Source organism: Crinia signifera, chromosome 3, assembly GCF_055691185.1.
Source record: "Crinia signifera chromosome 3, ASM5569118v1, whole genome shotgun sequence".
In the NCBI taxonomy this organism is placed as follows: Eukaryota; Metazoa; Chordata; class Amphibia; order Anura; family Myobatrachidae; genus Crinia; species Crinia signifera.
In genome coordinates this window covers 63,237,776-63,262,225 of record NC_139219.1, presented here as the reverse complement: position 1 = coordinate 63,262,225, position 24,450 = coordinate 63,237,776, and the positions used below count along the sequence as shown (strand labels likewise).

The window sequence follows — 24,450 nt, the reverse complement described above, 5'->3', positions numbered from 1 at the left end:
GTAATGAGCTATATTCAATCTATTCAATATCCTGCTCCATTACTATTCCAGATCTGAGTCCTACAGGATTTTTCCTGTCTCCTTCAAAGTAGGAGCAGTTAGGGCATGAAGCATAGCTGGAATACAGTAGACAAGACCTTCTGGAATTAGTATATAGATATATACCACTACCTACCAGTTCCAATACACTTTTTTTGGTCTTTTGAAACTGGAAGATACCAGTAGTTTCTCTAGAAAAGACTCCTCAAATGTGTTATCGATTTCAACTAGAATCTTGTAAAAATGAATTAATTTGTGTCTGATAATATAATGAACCTACATTGCATGGATGCTGGTCATTGAAGTTATAACTACTATAGATAAATGTTTGCTAATCTGGGGAATAAATTGTAATGAGGGAACAATGAAGTTAATAAAATGCATAGACCCATATTATGGGATTATGGTCTCCAAAGCATGTTTTCTTAATGTAAAAGGAAATTAGAAGTCATTACTAAATTTCTGTTTAATTGGAAAATCAACAATTTTTCTGTGCATATCTTATGTCCACTGTGCGAGATGCAGCTTCAGATTGGTACTGTAGAGTTATTAAATATTAGCAACAGTATAATTAGTGCATAATACAAATTACACAAGAGCATGTAACGGAATGTCAAGCCAACATCTCAAGAGAGAATTTAGGTATACAGATGGAACGCCTCTCATATAGCCGGCAGCCTCTGCCACCCCTGCCAGAAAGTGGCGCACACGCATTGAGACGCTTGCACGTCCCGTTCCGACGGAGCACCGCCTCCCCGCCGGTCCCCGCTGCCTCCCCGCACACCCTCTCTAACCCTACCCATCTCCCTGGAGGGGTTTTATATGTGTAATCTAATGACTAGAATAATAGATACCAATGGCAGATGACAGGAAACAATACATTGTATTCACCTGCATCACAGATGTGCATATCGTGTTATCATGCCTATCATGTTAAATAGACCAATCTATTTTAAAGTATATGGCCTGTCACAATTTCCATGTTTGTGAATATTTATTAATAATGATTATATAATGCAACTTTTATTTAAGGTACAGTTATTCTTTCTGTACACTTACAGGCATACCGTACAAATTAAAGGGTGTCCTCCCCTTTTTATTGTACTTTTTCAGGTATTTGTTTGCAGTTATCTATCCCAGTAGTCCATTTATCTTTTTCTTGGACTTCCTAAACAGTAGATGTTAATATATATTATAACAGATGTATTTTATGGATTGGAAGATAATATGTGAAATATTATTGGCTGACATACTTGTATCCTTGTCCTGCTGAAAATCCTAATAGCTGATATGGTTAATTGACACTTTTTACATTTGAATTTGCATGACAGAAGACATGACCAGCTGGAGCTTCGGAAACCAGGATATTGGTACAACTTTTTTAGTTATCAATCTCAAGACATACAGAACTTTATCATTTTTTGGGTGATGTTTTATTGTTATTTAGTGTAAGGTCCTGCTCTTTAAATGATCTTCCTCCCAGTCGTGTGCCCGTAGTTTTGAGGTTTTCTCCATGGGCCCCCATATAGAATTTGAGCTGTTGTTGATTGCCTGGTTGTAGAATTGTTGATAATAGGTTGGCAGTAAGTTCCTTTCTAGGCCTTGAGTTTTTAATGTTGGGTTGGCAGTTGATCCCATCTAGGAGTATTTGGTTTGTGGGTGAGATGGTGACACGTTGTTCTAAATTCCACAGGTGGTAAATTTAGCTGATTGGACATGATTTGGAAAGGCACACTCCTTTCTACAGTATACAAGGTTCCACACTTGCGTGTCTGAGCACAAAACAAGCATGAAGTCCAAATAATTGTCTGTAGACCTCCGAAACAGGATTGTCTTGAGGCATAAATCTGGGGAAGGGTACAAAAACAGTGTAAACAGGATGAACCTAAGCTCAATTTTGAGCTTCATGACAAAACCTCTGAATACCATACATGTTATTTTTTTTATTTTTTTTATTTTTTTTATTGCAAAAATCTCCAAAAAAATTTTTCCATGTTGCCATTATGAGGTATTTTGTGTACTATTTTGAGGGAAAAAAATATTTATTCCATATTGGAATAAAGCTGTAATGTAACAAAATGTGGAAAAAGTAAAGTGCTGTGAATACATTCTGGATGCACTGTATGTGTATATATTAAAATAACACTTTTTTGTACATTTTATTAAGGGTAATAAATCAAATCTAGCACAATAAATGTTACATCTCATTATACAATAAAGTTCTTTGCCAACTGGTACTTTAGTCTAATTGTTTTTTAATGGGTGCAGGGTGTGCAGCGTACCCGAGTGGAGCCCACAGCATTCACAGTACAGAAATTGCTGATATTTCTCTTCATGCACATTGGTGAAACGGCAGTGAAAATTGTGCCAACTTATTTTCTATGAGTTTTTTCTGTTTGACTTTCACCTCTACTAAAAGAATCCCATAATTTTTTAAGCTGCAACTACAAATTTGTTTGTGTTAGTTATTTTAAATTAACACCCAAGGTTCAAATAATCTTATCTCTAATGGTAAACAATGTCCGTTCCTTTATTTCTGTATTTCTAAAATTATTTGATGAACCTTGTTTTTACCAGCTTTCTGTCCAGAGGCTGCCAGCTATATGAGAGGCGCTCCATCTAATATGCTGTTTATTTCCAAGTCCCACCTTTGAAAAAATATGGAGTAGTATTTCTCTTTGTGCTAGATTATATCGACCTACATTGGCTGAAGGACAAGGCTGAGCATTAGCTATTATTGTTTTAGAGTAATCTGAACGGGTTTACGTGGCCTTTGCCAACTGTATGTGTGTATTACAATTCATCTAGAGTGCAGAAGATGTGGGTTAGGGATAGGTTTAAAATACTGACTGGATCCATTAGAAATTTTGATACTGCTGTTGACATTGTTACTACTGGGATTTCACACCCAATAATGTATTCTCAATACCCACTTATTCACCAAGCACAGCCAACCCTCATTCATTTCTAACCCGCTGTTCCATGCTCACTGTCTACCCCATCTGTGCCACACCTGTCTGTCTGCCCCTCCTCTTTAGAATGTAAGCTCTAACCAGAAGGGCCCCTGTTCCTTCCTGTGCCCTTCCATCTCTTACTTTAACCATCTTCTACACCATACTCCCTTTCATGGTATCTAATGCCTCAGTTTTATGCCACCCTAATATGTATTTAAAATTCAGTATCATCTACTGGCGCAGATATGTTTATATACCATGTACTTGTCTTATACTGTCTTCAACTGTAAGTCACTGTGGGGTAGATTTATTAAGCTCAGTGAAGTGATAAAGTGTCTGGTTTTTATCACCAGCCAATCAGCCCCTACCTGTCATTTTTCAAACCAAGCCTGTAACTTCATAGTTAGGAGTTGATTGGCCGGTGATTAAAACCAAACACTTTATCACTTCACCAAGCTTAATAAATCTGCCCCTGTATTCTTGTTTTGCTTATTTATGATCTCTGTTCTGGGTGCTGCAGATCCCTTGTTGCTCTATATAAAGCTGGTAATGCTGTGAGCTATTGGGCTCTTTATAAGAACAGGTATAGGGTCCTGCGGTGGATGGTTGAAGAGAGTTCACCATCCATTAGGCCCAGTTTGGTTATTTGGGCTGTTAACCTCACAGAAGGCTAATTAGTGCCTCCACCTGTGAGTTTTGTGAAAAGGCCGCCAAACTGGGAGTGAGGGGTTTCTCTTCCTGGGGAAAGTAAACACTATGAAGTTCTCCACGTGAGAGACAACTTGCTACAAACTCTGACTGGTATGATTCAGCTATTGTTTTTTTAGTGAGCTAGGAAACTTCCTGAGTATTAGTTAGAGCCAAATGGCAAGGATTTATTGATGCTTTACTTCTGTTTTGTTTGACTAATAAAACTGGTTGGGGCCAGTTGCACCACAGTATTGGACTTATTTGGGACCTCCCAGCCACTGCACTTTACCATTTACCCCAGGAGATGGAACCTGTACCCCTGACCCTCTCACAGCACCAATTAGTTTATGGGCCACACACTCCCCCCACTGTCTCTCCCCTGGCCTCACTGACTGACTCTTCCCCCCGCCACCCACGCTGGCTCTTTCTACAGGAAGATAGCCTGTTGAGCCCTTCAAGATTAGAGATGTGCAGGCTCTGATTTACTCTGATTTACACTGATTTCAAAGCAGGATCTTATTGGCTATCAACTCTCAACAACTGTCATTTGATTCGGGATAGCCAGTAAGATCCTGCTTTGAAATCAGAGTAAATCAGAACCTGCACATCTTTATTCAAGATGGCGCCACAAATGGCTGCCTAGGAACTGTGCACTCAGCCATATGTAACCCCATCTCTCCTGTGTGATAACTGTACTGTCTCTGCTATAACTGTGCTGTCTTTGCTAATAATGGGGCAGATGTATTAAGCCTTAACAAAAGATAAAGAGAGATAAACATCCAGCCAATCACCTGCTAACTGCCATGTTACAGGCTGTGTTTGTAAAAGTCGGAAGCTGATTGGCTGGACGTTTATCCCTCTTTATCACCCTTGCTTTTATCTCTTGTTAATGCTTAATACATCTGCCCCACTGTTACCTACCTGGCTGTTGCAGCAGTTGACCAGTGTTGCCACGGATGGCTGCCTACGCGCTGTGAAACTCGGCAGGTATGTGTTCCCTGCATCTATATCCCCCAGGGTACTTCTAGCGTATACCGGTATATGTTTGCATATCTGTCACTGTTTAACTGTACCTAACTGGCTGTTGCACAGCAATCCAAGTCAAATTCCTAATATGCGCAAGTATACATGGACAATAAAGTTCATTATGATTAGTTTAGATGGGTTTAGCACTTATTTGGCTAATGCTTTTCTGTTTGGGTGCAACGTACTGTATGTGAAAAACTAAATATTCAAATATCGCTCCACAGTCTTTTATTAAAAAAATTTAAATGTCCTGAAATACAGTATGTTTCTACACAACCTAAAACAGCTGAAATAATGTTTGCTATGGCAACATACCGGCAAGTATTACACTTTTGCAAATAGATTAATATTATTATCTCTATATTATTTATGGTGCACTGAAAAAGGAGAATGCCAAGAAATGTTTGCTCTTGCATCAAATTTGTTATTTTTAGGTAAGAAATAAGTCTTCTTTACTTCTGAATTGTTAACTACATCCTCAAGGCTGCTCGCATGTTGGTCACTGGTCTGTCATTGGCACATTCACCCAGGAGAACAAAATTCTAATTATTACATCTCACCCCTAAATTGAATTCCATCAGTTCTCACAAAGGACATGTGAAAACCATAGGAAACTGTACTTAGTGCAAAATGTAATGGATATAAGGGACTTAGTATTGTCCAGAGGCAAACGCAGGATTTTTGTAATCCAAAATCTCTGCAGCGCATTGGAGTAAGTACGGGAGTCTGGGAGAAGAAGTGACAGAGGTAAATTGGTCTTTTTTTACACTGGATTCTTTTTGGAGTACAGTATTAATATTTAACAGTACAGATATTATAGGCTGTTTCAAACGATAAGATAAGTGGTCATAAAAAAGTTTTGCCATATCATAATAAATAAATACATAAACATAATAGATCCAGTACTGCACTTTCTAAGCTCACAATCTCCCACTTCATGGTAAGGCTCCTGTCTCTTCCTCCTGGCAGCCACTCTCTGGTCGATTGTGATGTTTGAGGGCTCAGATCCACACATATAGTAAATGTGGTAGAAGAAGATTGTACATTAGGCATGTGCAGCAGCTCTGCTCTGTCTCTTACATTGTATGATGTGGTGGCAGTTCTATTGATCATGTTATATACCAGTGTTATTTTTGTCCTAATTTAAGGCCAAGAGAACGGGGGGGGGGGGTTCTTGGCAACCAGAAACCCCCACTGCGTTTGCCTATAAATTTATGCTAATGCTAGTAAAATCACTTCCTATTGTGTGCAAGTATCCTTCTGAATTTTCAAGGACTTGCACTTTTGGTCCGATTCAGGCCTGCTCACTAGGCTGTGTATATTCACTGCCTAGTGTGCAGGTAAATGCTGAATGCATGCCCCCGTCGCCAGAATCCCCGCCATCCACATGCCTCCAGCATACAGGGGCACACCTGCGTTTGCGGGCATGTCCATGAAACGCTGGGCGGACCTCGGCGAATGCCCCCTGCCTCAGTGAGTGAAAAATTCACCAAAGGCACTCGCTGTGGGGGCTTGCACATGTGCATTATCATGCATTCACATACTTAGACCCCCACCATCATGAAATGGGCTGATTTCGGACCTATACAAACAGGTATGAATTGGCCCCCTTGTCTCTCTTTAGATACAACAATGCCGCTTGATCAGTCTTTAGAGACCACCATCTGGCACACCGTGAAAACTTGCTCCTGTCCCATGCTTGAGATTTCAATTTCATTCCCATAAGTCAAATGTATAGCCATGCATCGGAATACCAACCGCCCAGTTACCAAACAGAAATACCGGTATTTGTTTCCTAGAACGGCCACACCGATTTTGATCGGGTCGGAAAAATCGCGTCGGTCGCATGGCATGCGAAAAAATCGCATGCGATGCGACCAACGCGACCCCAAATGGCCCCATTGTGAACGGCACCCCACGATTGACGCCAACCCGAAGCGCGGCGAGCGTAGCGAGCCCGCGAGGGGCGGTGGTACGCGTCCTCCGACCTTTTCATACCCCTACTATACACGTCGGCGTGGAGTTGAGAATATAAAGTGTGGCGAGCGCAGCGAGCCACCGAGCCCGAAGCGTGGCGAGCGCAGCGAGGGGACGCGCATTACTTCACAGGTATACGCGTACCCTTTGCCGGCAAAATGGACCTGATTTCAAAGGAAATCGGGTCCATCTCGTTAATCGTGTACCTTAAGTTAAGGTACACGATTACTCCCGATTGTGGCCGTGCTAGGAAACAAGTACCGAAATACCCAACACATTTCCAATACATTTCTGAGACCATGATGAAGATTTACAAAAGCTAATATATATGAAAAGTGGTTGTGCTGTCCATAGCAACAAAATCAAATACTGCCTATAATGTTCTAGAATGCAATAGAGAAATGATAGCTTTACTCATATTGGTTGCTATTGGCAACACCAGCACTTTTCATTTTTAGAACCTTTATTAAATCTACCTCTATGCATCTAACTCATTCTTGCAACTCTGTATGCATGCACCGTGAGGCCAATGCCTCTGATGGCAAACTCCACTATTGCAAATTTTCACTGCTATTCACTAAAAACAACTAAACCTTGTGGTTAAATCCATGAATGGTATTATAACATGATCTTCCATGACAATGTAGAGATAGTGGATAAAATAAAAACCGATACCAATTTAAAGTCAATATAGCCGATACCAATTTTAGCCAATCCCAATTTAAAGTCCTTTTAAACAAAAAAACTAAATTACAGGGGTCAAGCATTTGGACCTGGTAATTTGCCCGATCAACCCAGGTTCTTTTATGTGGCGAAAGGGTCAACCTTCTGTGTGAAAGAATGGTGCAGGTTGTGACTGGCATTCACTCTGTGTTGCAAATGCTGGTTATTATAATTCAGGTTTTCCCCAAGTTCCTTTGTGAAAGTGGTAGTAGGACATCATGCCTACATACATAAGTTGACCTGTGTGCTCTATAGAGCCTACCAATGTTTGGAGTTTTCCAAGAGGAACGCAGAACCTTCCTACCATCTGAAAGTCACTATTGATACTTGGCTGATATTGTAAAAAATACTATTTTAAATATAGTTTCGCTTACTTGCATACATGTACAACTGGTTCAGATCGGATAATTCAAAAATACACGACATATGGATTAGATCAATGTAATGAAACTCATGCATAAGATAAATTACAGGAACTGATCTTGGCAAGGCCTTCAACAATATCAGGACTCTTCCCCATAGGAGCGCTCTGTGATTACCCAGACTACAGTAGGTTGTCTCCAGGACTAATGTGAAATACTGCACTGTGAGCCTTTATCAGATTTCATTTTCATTACACTGGGTCTGTGCCTAGCAAACCCGCAGGTGCTGGGCTGGCCCAACAGGCTCTTCCTATACTGTTAAGAAAAGCATGCGCATGGCACCTATTTAACCGCTGCTATGCAGTGCCATTGTAACGCCATTGTGACGCATCTTATTGAGAACATACCTAAAATTAATTTCTATATATTATAGAAATGTTTTGTTGAAAGACATACTTAGACATATATAGTTACTTTTATGATTTATAGAGGTCTAGACATGAAAATTTGACACAAAAGAACTGAAAGATTTAGTTCCAAATTAGCGATTCCATATTCAAATTAGGTGTCATGGAAAAGCATTAAGACTTTTCCACAGACATTAAACTCATTTTAAATGATTAATTAGCTGGGTCCCTCTGGGTAATTAGTAAGTTCTGAACAATTATTAGGAAAGCATATGTTAGGATTTGAACTTTTAATACAGACTTTTTCTTTTAAGTGTTAAATATGCTTTCAATTGTATGGCAAGAAGAAGGATAAAATATTATTCTCACTGATTCCGTTAATATAAATAACTTGTCTATTCCTCAACGTGTGGTATTATCCTTCTATATGAATTTATTTTCTCTTTTGTGTGTCTTTGTGTCCTGGAAGCTTTCCATGGTTATTATTAAAGCCCTTAAGTCTTTACGATATGCTACTTCACTTTTGAAAAATGTTCTCCAACTGTGTTTTTATTGAATATAGTAAATCTGTGCAAAGCAAAACTCGTCTTAACATTTCTCTACCAACACACCATTAATACTAGGCACTGTACAATGTACAATTTTAAAGAAAATTATGTATTGATTTGTCATTCATATTCCCATTACGGAATGAACATGAGTTGGATTCATATGCATTCAAATCAAACCTGTAAAAGTCTTTATATAAAGATAAAGTATTTACACCCATGTGTTCAGGTGGATATGGTATAACTTACCGACAATCGGGATTCCGATGTCAGAATCCCAACTGTCAGTGAGTCATCTGGCACCCATTGAGGTACAGTTTAGGCATCTTAACTGGCATCCAGCTTTGCTCTAGTAGTATATGTGTGCAGTAAAGAATTTACTGGGAAAATGTCATGCACTGTTCATGCACTATTAGTCTCTGGCATGATAATAGTTTCTATTTAAGCTCGCTGATAATGCAGTGATAAATGGTGGCATAAGACAAAAAGGTTTCACCCATAAGCTGGAACTGGTCCTGTGCATTGATAAACCATGAATACTTGAACAGCAAGAAAGGGGTTGAGGTTATAGGCCTAAATAATACTCCCTCTAGTGCCTAACCCAAACCCCCACCTTCAATCCTAACAATAAACTTCCCCTCAACCTTACCCTTACTAGAGATGGGTCGGTCGTGAGTTAAATGGTTCTTTTGAATGGGTCCTTTAAAAGAGTCAGTGAGTCGTTGGTCACTAAAAGATCAATTGTCTTTCCTAAGTTGTTTCGTTTTCATTTTCATAAGTTTTAATGCATTTGCCTGAGCACAGCAGTGCCACACATGGTAGCTTAGAGCAGTGGTAGCCAACCCTAGCCCTCGAGAGCTACCAACAGTTCACATTTTCCAGACAACCTAGCTGCTGCACAGCTGCACTCATTAATCACTGACACATTTTAAAAGATACACAGATGGAGCTAATTAGCTCACTTGTGATTCTGTGAGGAGACCTGCAAAACATGCACTGTTGGTAGCTCTCGAGGACTAGGGTTGGCTACCCCAGGTTTAGAGGAACTGTACTGACTGACTAAGGGCTGTAGTTCATCCAGCTCCGCAGAGTCCAATTGACACCATGTCTGAGCTCAGCACTGCCACCTGTGGCAGCTGAGATGTACTAACTCCAGAGTGTATTGTGTTGGAGCTGCTGAGTGCTGAATAACAGGGCTGCTGCAGAACTTGAAGCACCACAGGTCCCAGCAGAGGATTTGATACAGCTGTATGCTGCTCACAGGAGTGTACCCAGTACCAGAAGCAGCAAGACAGTGCTTGGACATCTTCTGGACTAATAGCATAGTATCACAGAAAGGTGAGTAGCATGACCACACATTCTCACTCACAGACATACAGACTTTGGCTAGGCAGTGCCCATGTTTTTTTTTTTTATTTAGTAGATCTGTATTTTCTGGGCTGTGTAGTACTTTTAACTTTGATTTTACAGCACCAGATTCATGAATAATATATCCAGTGAGCTGGGCTTCATCTGTCTGTGTCTGCCACATGCTTTACCTCTTGGTGAATCGCACCACTATTACACCAGTGGACCACTTACAGCCGTGTGCTACATCATTGTCTGGTATCAAATGGTCCCCCCTGTCTCCCTTCATTTACACACTTGTATGTGTGTGTGTGGTGTTGAACAGATTGAGGCTTGACGCTGCTGAGATAATCATTTTAGCGGCTTTATCGGACAAGTGGGTCCGGCGGCATGTGGGATCTTATCGGTGTTCAGCTGTTCTGCTGACTGTTGGTTACTAGCTGAATTGAAATATTCGACTTACCAAATTAACATATTGGTGGAAATTTACGAACATGAAAGTTGCATTTCAAATGGGATGTTTTTATTGAAAGCGAGTCACCGGGTCACCCAAAAGAACCGGTTATTTTCACTGAACGACTGATCGCTCACTGCTCTCTTTGGTGAGTCACTTTGCCCATCTCTAACCCTAACCGCTCATTTCACAACATAATTCTAATGCCAACATTATGACAATGCAGACATGTCCCCTGTCAACATGTTGCCTGTCAACAACTGTTCGTGGCAAGAGCTGATGTCACATGACTTCCCTTCAAACATCTGGGCACTCCTTCAGTTTCCCTTACACTCCCCGAAAACTTTCCGTTACCACCCACAAACGCCAACTTCATGTCAATCAACTTGCGTATGGCCAGTGATTAAAACCAGGATTTTATCACAGGGCAGCCAATACATGTGTACTACAAGCCGTACGCATGCACAGTCTATAGATTATGACCGGCCTGTAAATTCGCAGCCGTGCGGTCAGGTCTGAATAACCTCCAATGTCCTGCAAGAGGAGATTTTGTATATTTTCCTGTACATTGGGGCCCATTCAGGATCATTTGTGGTCAGGGTTTGCGCATTTCAGTGAGCAGCTTCTGGGAGTTACACACTTGCTGGGCCGTTCGCTGCAGGGAGGGAGGGCTGGAGGCTAAGGGGGGGCGAAAACAGGGCTGGTCCATGGGAACGCCCAGTGTTTTATGGGCATCCCCATGAAAATGCTGGGCATTCCCATGGGTACCAGGATGGGTCACAGGATGTCAGCCGCCCACCCGTTTTCGTCCTAGAGATGACAGTGGAAAAGGAGGTTTTTAGATTGGGAGCAGATGAGGTTCTTAAAGAATGACTGTTTGGAAAGGGAAAGGGCAGCACTGGAAGATAAAAGCATAAGTTTGAAATGGAGGAAGTCTTCCTTAGAGAATGATTTCCTCCATTGCCTCTCAGCAGTACTTGAGCATGTTCACAGGTATCTAGTGCATTTGATGTGCCAGGCTTGAGGTGTAAGTTTGAGAGGGTGAATAGTGGTTGGTGGAGCAATAGAATCGAGAGCAGAAGAAAGGGAAGCATTATATAGGGAATTGGTTTGTTCAGGACATGAGAGAGTGAGAGAGAGAGGTGAGTAAAAGAGGGAGGATAGGGAGGCGGTGTCAATAGTCTTAATGTTACGCTTAGTGGTGGTAGTTTTGAGAGGTGGAAATTGTAAATATCACAATCAAGCAATACACAGAACAAGCAATTTAACAGATCAAGTGAGGTTCCCTTCACATAAGAGGGAGAGGAAATCCACTGGAAGAGAACAAATAAAGATGTGAAGTTAAGGATTTTTAAAGGAAAGGTTTCTTGGGAATGTTGATAGGTATGTTAAAGCCACCTAAGATAATGGAGGGAATGTTAGAAGAGAGAAAGTGTGGACGCCAGCAAGCAGAGTTGTGAAGAAATCTTTAGGAAATGCCAGGAGGGAGGTAAATGACAGCAAGTCAAAGATCAACAGGTTGGTAGAGGCGTATATATTGTGGACCTTCCCAGAGGCGTCACTAGGGTTGGTGTCACCCGGTGTAGTAACGCATGGTGTCACCCCCCTCCCAGTCAGGTGTGTGTGTATGGATAGGGTTAGGCTACAGGTGTGTGTGTGTGTGTGTGTGTGTGTGTGTGTGTGTATGGATAGGGTTAGGCTACAGGTGTGTGTGTGTGTGTATGGATAGGGTTAGGCTACAGGTGTGTGTGTATGGATAGGGTTAGGCTACAGGGGTGTGTGTGTTTGTGTATGGATAGTCCACAGGTGTGTGTATAGGCTACAGGTGTGTGTTTGTAGATAGGGTTAGGCTACAGGTGTGTGTATGTGTAAATAGTTGTAGGCTACAGGTGTGTGTGTGTGTGTGTGTGTGTATGGATAGAGTTAGGCTATAGGTGTGTGTGTGTATATGGATAGGGTTAGGCTACAGGTGTGTGTGTGTGTGTGTGTATGGATAGGGTTAGGCTACAGGGGTGTGTGTATGGATAGGGTTAGGCTATGTGTGTGTGTGTGTTTGTGTGTGTGAGAGAGAGAAAGGGGGAGAGAGGCAATGTCAGGGAATGAGAGAATGGGTGTCAGGGAGAGAAAGGGCTTAGAGAGAGAATGAGAGAGGGAGTCAGGGAGAGAGCGAGAGACACAGCGCCAGGTAGAGAGCCAGAGCAAGGGAGAGACTGTCAGAGAGGGAGGAAAGACAGAGAGGAGATGCGTGAGGAAAGAAGTGGGGAGAACAGAGATAGAGGAGAAAGAGGAACTAGGGACAGAGAGAGAGAGAGATAAAGAGAGAGGTGAGATGAAGGGGGAGTGAGAGAGGGTTGAGAGAAAGAGGGAAAGGGAGAAGAGAGCAGGTAGAGAGAAAAAGAGGAGACAGCAGGGCTGAGAGAGGGTGGCAGAGACAGGGGGTAGGGGTGAGATCATGGAAGAAAGAACTAGAAAGGGGAGAGCCAATGGGACAGGAAGAGCTAGTAAGTGGATTCTAGCAATGTCGGGCAAAACAACTGTCATACTGTGAGAAAAACATATTACTTACCCTAGTCCTACGCAGTGTTGCCTGGCTTCATGGAGCGTTCATCATCATACAGGAGGCAAAGCTCTCTGGCAGCAGGACTCCAATTAGTTTCTTCATTTAAAGGAGAAAAATAACATGAATGCTAATCGCCAATAATGGGGGGGGGGGGCTGAAGAGAGGGGTGACAGAGGGCAAGAGGGAGTGAGGTGAGAGCAGGGTCATCCTTACAGCATTATGGGCCTCCAGGCAAAGCAGTGCAGTGGGGCCCCTACGTACACAACCACTCACAGGAATGTAAAATGGGTAAAGTTTCAGGGGCACTGAAATATTGCCATGGGGGGGGGGGGGGGGCAAGAGCGTGAGGTGATGGGGAGAGATGAAAGGTGGTGAGGCAAGAGGGTGTGAGATGATGGGGTGAGATGAAAGGTGGTGAGGTGACAGGGTGAGGCAAGAGGGTGAGAGGTGACAGGGTGAGGTGATGGGGTGAGTAAGAGGGTGAGGTGACGGGGTGAGACGAAAGGTGGTGAGGTAAGAGGGTGTGAGGTGACAGGGTGAGGAGAGAAGGGGTAAGGTGACTGGGTGAGCAGACAGGGGTGAGGTGATGGGGGGGGGGGTGAGACAAGAGGGTGAGGTGATGGGGTAAGGCAAAAGGTGGTTAGGTGACAGGAGGAGGAGAGAGGGGGGTGAGGTGACAGGGGGAGGAGAGAGGGGGTAAGGTGACAGGGAGGGGGGTGACTGGGTGAGCTGATGGGGGGCCAGGGGGAGTGAGGTGACGGGGAAACAAGCTGACTGGGGCTGAAGTGATGGGGGGGGTGAGAGGGCTGGAGGTGACGAGGGCCGGGAAGGTGATGGGGGCAAGGTGACAGGGGCCAAGAGTGGGTAAGATGACTGGAGTGAGAGACTGCAAGATGGAAGGGTGGGAGGAAATGGGGGGCAAGCAGAGAAGGGGTGAGTAAAGTTTATAGGGGGTGAGGTAACAGGTGGAAGGAGAGGGTGGGGAGAGGAGGCAGATCTCATTCTTATCTTACCATGATCTGCAGGCCTCTCATTCCCTGGCACCGGCCTCATGGTTTTCCTGCTCTCCGGCCTGGTTCACATATACTGCTGCTTGCCTCACTCATTGTCAGTCAGCGGTGCCTGAAGTGCTGCGCTGCCTGCCGGAGACCAGAGATGAGGACGGAGCCGTGAGCCGCCACGAGCTCCGCAAAGGACCATGGGAGGAGCTGCGTGCGGCCGCACATGCGCAGCTGCCCTCCCATGGCCATTTTGGATCTGGGCATTATGGGCATAATGCTGCAACCGTGGCCGCTGACCGCTGAAATCGCGGTTGCGCGGCCCAGTCCGGTGGGGGGGGGGGGGGGGGAGTCATAGCGTGGGAGAGCGGCCCGATTCTAATGTATTAAATGCCTGGTTTCCCGCCAGGCCAATCCGCCCCTGTGGAGGTGTGAGTGCGGCTCCGTTTAGTGTCACCCCATTGAAGGGTGACACCCGGTGTGGGCCGCACCCCCCGCACCCGCCTTGTGACGCCACTGGACCTTCCACAGCTCTGCAATAAAAACAGGCTGTCCGAGGCTCGAGCTGACGTCACATGCCTTACCGATTCAGGATCACTGATAGCAATCCAAGAATTAGATTTAGGTGTTATTTTGTTTCTGTGCAGAGTAAATACTGGCTGCTTTATTTATACACTGCAATATAGATATCAGTTTGAGGTACAAACACCACCCAAATGTAACTCTCTCTGCACATGTTATATCTGCCCCACCTGCAGTGCACATGGTTTAGTCTAGAGAATTTGCTTTTGCGAGTGAACCAGAATGAGGCCCTGTATGTCTAGCACACTGCTATATGGAGGTTAATTGCACTTTGCAAATATTTATATTTGTACAAGTTTTGCTTATGTAAGTAAATACAGATTATTTAATGTATTTTAGGCAAACAATATGAAAACATTTTGTAACAGAGTTCAAAAATGTAAAACACCTACCCACTCTCTGAGATTACAGCTAAACATTCAATTACCGTGGCCAACATTGACTCATCAACAGATTACAGTATTTTGCCTACATAAACAGATATGTTTAAAAAAAAAATTAAATGATTGCCATTATCTAAATATAATTTAAAGGATTTAGTCATCACATGCTTAAGGACCCCGTACACTAGTGCGATTCCGACGGATCGGGCCGGTAAATTAGACCAAATATTATGTTTTTACTTCTCGACCGACCCGATGCGAAGTCCCGTTCGCATAGGATTGGAGTCAGGAGGTCGGACGGGCTGCACATAAGATAAATCTTATATGTCGCTTAGAGCTGGGGGGGAAGCTGGGAGCCGGTGGGGGGACACCGCCCGGCTCCCTCCACCTGCCGCTCCTGGGAGTTATGACATGCAATTTATGACATGTAAAACTTGGCAAATCAAGTGCCAAATCGAGTGATTGCCCTCCCGGGAGGCTGCCGCTGCAATCAGGTCTGAGTTGTCCTTTGGTGAACATCTGCATGTGTAGGGCCGCTGTGCAAATGCCTTCTGCGTCCAAACCAAGGACAGAAGGCTGGCGTATGGGGACGCCCAGCGTTTCCTGGGCATGCCCACCAAATTTCTGGGCATCCCCATGTGAACGCAAATGTGGTCGATGCCTGCACAGGGCGGGCGGCTGACATCACATGATGTCATCTCCAGCCCCTTGTTTGGCCATCTCCAGCTGAGGTAAAAGTCAGATCAGACTGACTTTTATCTGCGAGCGGGCAAAAAATCCTTTGATGGTCTGTGACCATCAAAAGATTCTTCACACATATGGCTGAATCCAAATGCATATGTCAGTGAACACATCCATTCGCATGCAAATGTGGCCATTCGCTCGGTGAAAGGGGGCGGGTGGCGTTTAACTGCACGGTAAGCAGCAAACTTACGCTGCTTACTGAGCCAACCTGAATTAGGCTCTAAATTTATATCTCTCTTTGTATGCCACCTGTCTTTTCTGTTTGACCTTGACTTTTCCTTTGACCTCTAAAGTGCCTCCATGTTTTTTTGTTCAACTCATCCTTGACACATCGGATGTTTAATAATTTAACATATCATAATTTGGGGTGCACCACTGACCATCGCACATACAACCTAAGACCCAAGGGTCAATGTTGGGATGTGATGTTAATACAGAATTAATTTTGTTAATAATAGTCATGTCCCCAATATATTCATTTAAAACAAAAAAATATTTCCTGACTACATACATCTTGGTTTTATTGCGCCATGTATGGCACTAGTGCGGTTTCCCCCAAAAAACTCTTTCTAGCACATCTCTGATGTTTACCTGTAGGATGAACCTATTCAGAGCAGCATCACAGACCATTTCTATTAAGGCGCCTATAAGTTATTGTGACTCACCTCTACCTTAACTTAATCTAACTTAACCTAAAATAAATCACACCGACACGAAATAAACCACACACACACGATAAATAAATACACGGACAACCAAGTGCTAGATTTCAAAAGGTCAACAAGCATTTATGGATTGGTGACCATGTTTGACTAACTTTAAACTAAATTTGAGCTGCAATTTTAAACTATTAAGCTTTAAACTAAATTTGGAGGATGGCAGAGAGAAAGTAGCTACCAATGCCAGCCCAGTCAACTACTTGATCGCAGTGGTGTAACTCGGTGCCACGGTGCCTGGAGCAAGGGCGTGTTTTGCGCCCCCCCCCCCAATTTGTAGTAGGCGGGGCTCTTGCGTGGAAAAAAGGGGGCATGGCCTAACAATATACCACACACCCTAATACCCTTTGCACATTTAAGCAAAGTTCCTAACCCGATTGTCGGAGGCAGATTGAGAGAGACAGATACATTGTCAAGGAGAGAGAGGAGCAAGAGAGAGTTAGGCAGAGAGCGAGAGGGAGTGGGCAGGAGACACTACCTGATTTCAGCACAGGGGGCATAGATGGAAAGAGTATAGAATAGATAGATGGGGGGAACAAAGATGGACAGACAGACACAGCACCGATGGTTGCATAGATGGACAGATGGGGGGGCATAGACTGATAAACAGATGGACAAAGAATCATATGGGTGCATAGACAGTTAGGTGGCAGTGGGCATAGATGGACAGGTGGGGTAAAGGGGGGCATAGATGGTGAGTTGGAGGGGCATAGGAGGTGGGAGGGGGCATAGACAGTGAGTGGGAGGGGGTCATAGACAGAGTGAAAGGGGGCAGAGATGGAGGGTGGGGAAGGGGGCAGAGATGGAGGGTGGGGAAGGGGGCAGAGGCGACAGGCTTGCATAGATGGGCAGAAAATCATATGGGGCATAGATGGATACAGAGGGTGTTTTGGAATAGAGAAGCAGCCCTGGAAAAATCCAGCAGCATGCTGATACACACATAGCACTTAGCAGTGCACCTTACACACATACATGACTATCACTAAGCCCCCTAGCACACTGATATACAAACATTTACAAAGAACAGGATATACACACACAGATTACCATCATATATACACTTACATACTGCAGGGTAGATGATGTTCCCAGGCAGATGCAGATGGTTTCTTATCCCTCAGCTCAGCAAGACTTTCTGGATCACCTGTGTGGAAGGTGGCTGCTGGCTTGTGAGCCATATTGAAGAAATCTCTCCTGGCTCGGACCCTTGCTCACACGCTCCAGCGATCACCAGGCATGACCTCCTGACCCCCTCTCTCTGTTCTCTTCCTCTCCTCCGCTCCTCTCCCCTCCTGTCCCATCCCCTGCAAACAATGCCTGCAACCCTGCCATAGCACTGAAGAGACAGCACACAGGTTCCCTGCTCCCTGTGGACAGTGGAACGCAAATTGCGGAAGTGCACGCGGGGGAGTGTTTTTTTGATAGCTGGACAACTTGAACTTTCCCTGCGAGTAGCCGACTGCATCATACAGTACCTGGGTGCAAACTCTGGTCTGCTGGCTGATGCAACGCAGATCCAGGAAGCACGCTTCGTGTAGGGGAGCTTGAAGGGAGATGGTGATTTGGTGCAGGGGGAGCAGCTCGAGCCCCATAGCACCTGCACCTGCGGTAGTTACGCCACTCAGCTGGGCGTGCGGGCAAACTGGGCGGGCGGGTGGCAGAGTTTGTGGAGCACGGCTCCGGCGCCTTGTGATCTGTCTGCACCGGCTCCACCCTCGCTACACCCCTGCTTGATCGTATCCAAAAACCAAGGAGGGGCTCACCACCGCCTCCTACCTGCATAACCTGCATTGCTACCCACCACCCTTTGACCCTGGCAGAGAAATGGGCGCTCCCGCACAGGAACACCCTTTGTCCATCCGCATGAGAAAGGCACACTCGCCATCCTACCAAAAGGGGATGCCCCACAATGGCCTCTTATGCCATGCTTTGACCGCTGGCTGGTAGCGACTTCCCTCCAATCTGGCTGTAAAAAGCTGACAACAATCGCACCCAAAAACTAAAATGAGCGCCAACAATTCTAGAAAACATCCAGGGCAGGCGGGATGGGCTTCCAAAAGGCAAAGAGGAAACCACCTGACCAGGAATATATACCCCTTCAAAGGTAAACTTCCCTTATACGCCTCATAGGCTGCTTCCATATCACCAGACTACCACAGTGCAGCCCACCTGAAACTGAAAGTAGCCTTACAATTGCTTCTAACTAACTTGCCCCAAAACTAACATGCTTATACAGCCCTCTACCGGTTTTGTGGAGTCACTGGTGTACACCTGCAATGTGTTTAGAAGCTTACACTTAGGATAAGTATTGCAAAACTGTACTGACAAGCCTGCAGAACCACTGAATGGTTAGTGACCCATAACAGTTTTCTTACAGTTTCAAACACTTTGAACAATTGTATTGTATAAAATGTTCTACCTTTTGTTGGTTGAAATGGGTCAGTCCTACAGTAAATTATAATCACATATTAACAAAACTATTTCAGAGCACTCTTACAGTTGAATCTACTTTATATAGTCGGAAACCAATTAATATTACAAATCCATTAATTAAAATGGATGGGTCAGGTACCTATAGTATATTTAGATATGTCCAGAGTGTTTTTGGACATTTTTAACCATGATTTTTTTTTTATACAGTAGCAAATAGAGCTGAGAACATTAAAACTGGAATGGTGACTTCTGCTTATGTGTTTCAAAATGGCTGCTTTCTGGTGATTTCCTGGCAAGTTTTAAGGCCCATACACGCTGGGCAACTTTCATATGAAAGCCGCTCAGTTTTCTCGTCTGAGCGGCTTTCAGCATGAAAGCTGCCCATTGTATACAGGGCAGCGATGAGTGGTGAGCGCTGCTGCGTGCTCCCATATCTTTGTAGCCGGCTGCCGCTCATCTGCTGATATTACCAGTAGATAAGTAGGTTTGTGAACGCTGCACTATGGAAAGCCGTCCAACCTCTGCTGACAGTGCCAGGCAGGGGGAAAGCCACTCGTTGTGTATACACTGAGCGGCTTTCCTCCCAGCATTGACAAAATTGCCCAGTGTGTATGTACCTTTAATCTTTTATATGTGGTTATTTGCAACTTTCTGAATAATCAGCATTTATGCTACATTTCAGACTGATATATTCCACAAAAGAGAAACATATTAAGTATGTACTAAGGGCCTGATTCAGACCTGTTTGCTAGGCTGCGTGTATTCACAGCCTAGCAAAAAGGTAAACACCCACCTCCCCCCGGCGCCCAAATTCCCTCGCTGGCGTGCGAGGGAATGTGTACATGAACACATTCCTTCACGTGCGACCGAACGAGAGATAAATCATTCGGTGGTCGCTGACCATCAAATTATATTTCTCCCCTTTGGTAATAAAAGCCAGTGTAGACTGATCTTTATTCTAGCCGCCGAATACAGGGCGGGCTCTGATGTCATGTGATGTCAGCTACTCGCCCCTAGCAGGCATCGTCACTCCTGCTTTCTCAGGGGAACGCACAGCGTTTTTATGGGGACGCCCATAAAACACTCAGCGTTTCCCTGCTGCTGCCACCTGCCCTTCCCGGAGCGAACCACTTGGCGATTGGGAAACTCGCTGAAACCGGTCGTTCCCGGGGTTTGCGCATGCGCATTTGCAACCCTGACCATGATTGTCATTCTCTCTTATTATTACTATCATTATTATTATAATAATTATTTCCTTCATGTTACTTAGTACAACCAGGTCCTGTTTATTAACAAAGAAGTATTGGAATAATATGTTGGCAGAAAGTTTCTCGTATATACAAAAAATGTAAGCAATATTATATTAGTGTTAGGTAGTAAATATTTTCTAACAGTTACATTTCAGCTGCAAAGAAGTAGTTTTATTGCTTTTTATTTCTTTTCAAGGATTAACAAGATAAGCTCGTATAAAACAGGGACATCAACCTCTTCTTCTCCCCCTTCTGCTGCTGTACTTTGTCCATGTGTTTGCCTCCTGAAGAGAAAACAACAGGATGGATACGAGACCCAAGGACTGCTATAATGAATCCCTCAAACCACCCAGGAGGTGAAGGGTCATCAGCAGCACCATTATGAGCAGTCAAAACAATATTATGTGATGTTGCAATACAAGTGGCCATTCTCCTTCAAATGGTTGCCCCAACTCTGGGGACTCTCTATGCACCTGACTCCAATGACTTGAAGGATGGTGGGGGAAAAAGGTACAAGACCAGCCTATTCTCTGGCAGTCTCCAATGCTTGGACAACATGGAACCAGATGTGAAGTGCTCCATATAGATGGGAGAAAATTACTTGGTTATAGAAAATATATTTCATTTTCTTTTTTGACAATAAAAATATTCATTATTTAATGCTGTTCATTTTCCATTAATTCTACTAGCATATGTTGACCATTGTAAAAAAAAAAGGGCAAAACGTTTATTTGTTTGATTAGACAAATATATGCAGCATGGTTTAATCCTGTAACATTTTAAAAGAAATTGTCATATTTTCATGTAATGGGTGAGATGTATTGAGCCTTGAAAGTGATAAATTGGAGAGTGATAAACCACCAACCTATCAGCTCCTACCCATCATTTTCCAAACACAGCCTGTGACATGGCAGTTAGAAGCTGATTGGCTGGGGATTTATCACTCTCCATTTTATCACTTTTCAAGCTTAGTACATACGGCCCAAAGTCTGTTAAATGCTCATATGTACCTTATTGACATGGTTTATATAATCGATTTTATCCCCATAGAGAATACATGGCTCCAGATCTCTACAGTTGTGGGATGCCGGAGAGATAACACTTTCAAAACTTAGGCCCTTTTTCAGACCTTCTCGCTGGTCTGTGATTGTCTGGAGCCTATCAAGCAGGTAAACGCTGCCCTGCCCCCATGCTGAACTCCCTCACCCCGCATTCACAGCTGTGCACACTGGGAAAATAACTCTCCATCTTGAAAAGGTTGAAACGCGTTAGACGGTACACCCAGCCAACAGCACCCCGGATAACCAGTCCAGAAACCTGCTGCATTCACCTTTGCACCGGTCTAATCAGGCGAATACACCATCCACTGCTTGGAAAAAGACTGAAGCAAATCTGACGTCACCATGCTCAGCTGTATCCAGTGACGCCCTAGAGAACTCCGGTGAGAGAGCAAGCACGCGGCAGCGCAAGTGAGAGAGGCGCTAGTCCAACATCACCTTTGGTAGGGAGGGTGAGAGACAGGCCAACCAGACCATCCACGGGGCCGCTTCCCCCCTGCCTTCCAAGGAAGGGACACGATAGCCCACATCATTGGCCGGACCACTGGCGCATGGAGGCGCAGGTGAGAGACGCGCTGACCACGCGCATATAACATCACTTCTATGCTAAATCTGTCCAACCGGTGAAACAGTAATATAATCAAAAGACTCTCCCTGGTGGGGATTGCAACTTAATGATACCTGTACTGTGTTTGTGACTGAATAAAATAAACTGTCCATTTGGAAATATATATATTAAACTACAACCAAAATTCAGTGGTTTCTGAATACTGGACCGGGTGCCATTTATTCTTAAAGAAAACACATAATACTGTATTTTATGGCTCATTTTTAAGTATATAAATGTTTATATTATATTGATTCATTTTAGCACTGTATTGTTGTTGTTTATTATTTATTTATTTTTTAGGTGGCCTCCTAAAGTATTTTTTATAAAATTCTCTATACTACCTATAAATAAATATAAAGAATATTATTGATTGTTATTAAAAGTGTCCGTGTGAGTGCATTCATCTGTGGTGCCTACATTTTTAATTAGCGCAGCAACTCAATCTCTTTTGGTTTTGCTTCTCGCTGGTCTGTGATTGTCTGGAGCCTATCTAGCAGGTAAACACTGCCCTGCCCCCATGCTGAACACCCTCACCCCGCATTCACAGCCTGTGTACCTGCGAGTTGAGCTGGAAAACGTGAACTGTTGGTATCTCTTGAGGACTGGAGTTGGCTACACCGGTGTAGACTCTATTGGTGCTGCCAGAAAATGCTGCATTACCGCTGCCAAATCCCTGCAGAATGTCAATTACCCTGAGAGCAGCCAGCAAAGGCTAGCCTTCACTGACTGTGTTCAGATGGGAGGCTGTGTTCAGATGGGAGGCTGTGTCCAAGCCCGCGTGTGTCCAATAAACGCTCGGGCTGTGAATTTGCAGCAAATTGAATGTGTCTGAATCAGGCCTTTAATGTAGATAACAACGTGACAAGTTCCTTTTTATTTCATAAGTACTTGTTACTTATTCTCTACGGGAAGACTTGCTTAGTACATAGTCTCTGCAGAGAGACTTTTTGAACTCCCTCTATATATTTTTTGATTACGCTGAATGGGTGTTGAGGAACAACTTCAGAAGCAAAGAATTTCTTCCAAGGGAAGTGTTCTTTAATCTTGAAGGCCATATCAGAAGGCACTCCACTCCGCAATATTTTGCATACAACATATTTTTACCTTGTTTTTTTTCCGAAGACTTGAATTTCAATAAATAGCATTAGTTTGCACATTAATTCATACCAAGCAAAATAAATCTACCCAAGAAGGGCCACTTTTTTACTGTAAAACAGATGTGTATATTTTTTATTTATAGGTTATGCCAAGAAATTTCTTCTAAGCCTTTAAGGTGCGTACGCACGGGAGGAGATATATTGCTCAGCCATATATTGCTAGCAATATATGGCTGAGCAATATATTGCTCAGTTTCTCCTTTTCATCAGCGACCAGAGATGGTCACTGATGAAAGGTAACCTCTGCTGGGGGAGCCGCAGAGGTAATCAGCTGGTCGCAGGAGCAAGCTCCTGCGACCAGCGATTAGAACGGGGCTGAAAACGGGAGCGCGCACCCGGCGATTTATCGCCAGGGGCACACTCCAATCACTGGCAATATAGTCACCAGCGACCATATTTCCAGCGATTTCAGCCCCTATCGCCCCCGTGTGTACACAGCTTTATTCAGATCTGATTGCAGTACAAATTTGATCTCAAAATTGGCAAAACCATGTGCACTGCAGGTGGGTCAGATGTAACATGTGCAGAGAGAGTTAAATTTGGGTGGGGTGTGTTGAAACTGAAATCTTAATTGCAGTGTAAAAATAATGTAGCCAGTATTTATCCTGCACAGAAACAAAATAACAAATCTAACTCTCTCTATATAAATGGTTTTGCCAATTTTGAGAACAAATTTGTACAGCAATCAGATCTGAATAAGGGCCATTGTTCTACCTTTGGCATTAATCCCTCTATCAAACAAACAGCAAGATTATATACATAGGATTTTATTGCTTTTGAGCACGATAATGTTTTTAATTTTTAATGCCATTTTTAAACACATTTTCTGAAAAGCATTATATGTTTCGAAATAATGTGGGTGATGCAATATGGCATACCATATAAAATTTTAGGCAGCCAATCACATGCAATGAGGGCACCCACGCAGGGCCGGAGCTACCATTAGGCAACTTTAGGCACCTGCCTTTGGGCGCTGCGCAGCTAGGGTGGTCCCCACCTCCCACAGCTGCTTTGCTCTCTCTCTCCCACTTCCCCCGATACGATGACTGTACAAGGGGGTTTATTCAGGTTGATTCGTAAGGCTGCGAATTCGCATCCTTGCGAGTCCACCAAACCCCGCCCGGCGAACGCACGCCCCCCGCCGCCCCAGCAATGTGCGGCTTCGCCCGCACAGCAGCAAATGGATGTTTTGCATAAACATCCATTCGCTTTGCTGGGGTGTCCGCCCACATCATTCGATGGTCACCGACCATCGAATGATGTTTAGCGTGCACGCATATATAAGTGACTTTTCAGTTGCGTATATATGCGTGCATGCTGGCGTGGATATGGGCGGGCAGCTGACATCCGGAGATGTCAGCTACCCGGCCCACACACCCGCGTCACTGCCTCATTACCATTAGAACGCCCAGCGTTCTCATGGGAACGCCCA

The 24,450-nt window shown here is 44.0% G+C and overlaps 1 protein-coding gene across 1 annotated transcript in view; it reads left to right on the top strand.

Moving 5' to 3' along the window:
* The window catches only part of CCDC85A (coiled-coil domain containing 85A), a 301,044-nt gene that overhangs the window by 28,299 nt on the left and 248,295 nt on the right, over positions 1–24,450 (top strand). The gene's annotated exons all lie outside the window — the stretch shown is intronic.